The sequence below is a fragment of the Nematolebias whitei genome, chromosome 23 (genome assembly GCF_014905685.2).
Source record: "Nematolebias whitei isolate Nwh7 chromosome 23, NemWhi1, whole genome shotgun sequence".
In the NCBI taxonomy this organism is placed as follows: domain Eukaryota; kingdom Metazoa; phylum Chordata; class Actinopteri; order Cyprinodontiformes; family Rivulidae; genus Nematolebias; species Nematolebias whitei.
In genome coordinates, this window is record NC_056520.1 from 2,002,045 (window position 1) to 2,002,607 (window position 563).

Below are 563 nucleotides of genomic sequence, written 5' to 3' on the forward strand. Positions count from 1 at the left end.
CACTGCTAACAGAACCACACTGCTAACAGAACCACAATGCTAACAGAGCCATGCCACTAACGGGACCATTCTGCTAACAGAACCACATTGCTAACAGTACCATGCCACTAACAGAACCACGCTGCTAACAGAACCACGCTGCTAACAGAACCACGCTGCTAACAGAACAACAATGCTAACAGAACCACGCTGCTAACAGAACCACGCTGCTAACAGAACCACGCTGCTAACAGAACCACGCTGCTAACAGAACCACAATGCTAACAGAATCACGCTGCTAACAGAATCACGCTGCTAACAGAACCACGCTGCTTACAGAATCACGCTGCTAACAGAACCACACTGCTAACAGAACCACACTGCTAACAGAACCATGCTGCTAACAGAACCATGCTGCTAACAGAACCACACTGCTAAAAGAACCACAGTGCTAACAGAACCATGCTGCTAAAAGAACCACACTGCTAACAGAACCACAATGCTAACAGAACCACAGTGCTAACAGAACCACACTGCTAACAGAACCACACTGCTAACAGAACCACAATGCTAACAGAGCCATG

The 563-nt window shown here is 47.4% G+C and overlaps 1 protein-coding gene across 1 annotated transcript in view; it reads right to left on the minus strand.

Moving 5' to 3' along the window:
* The window catches only part of LOC119429003 (lymphocyte function-associated antigen 3), a gene marked incomplete in the record, with an annotated part of 6,092 nt that overhangs the window by 4,588 nt on the left and 941 nt on the right, over positions 1 to 563 (minus strand).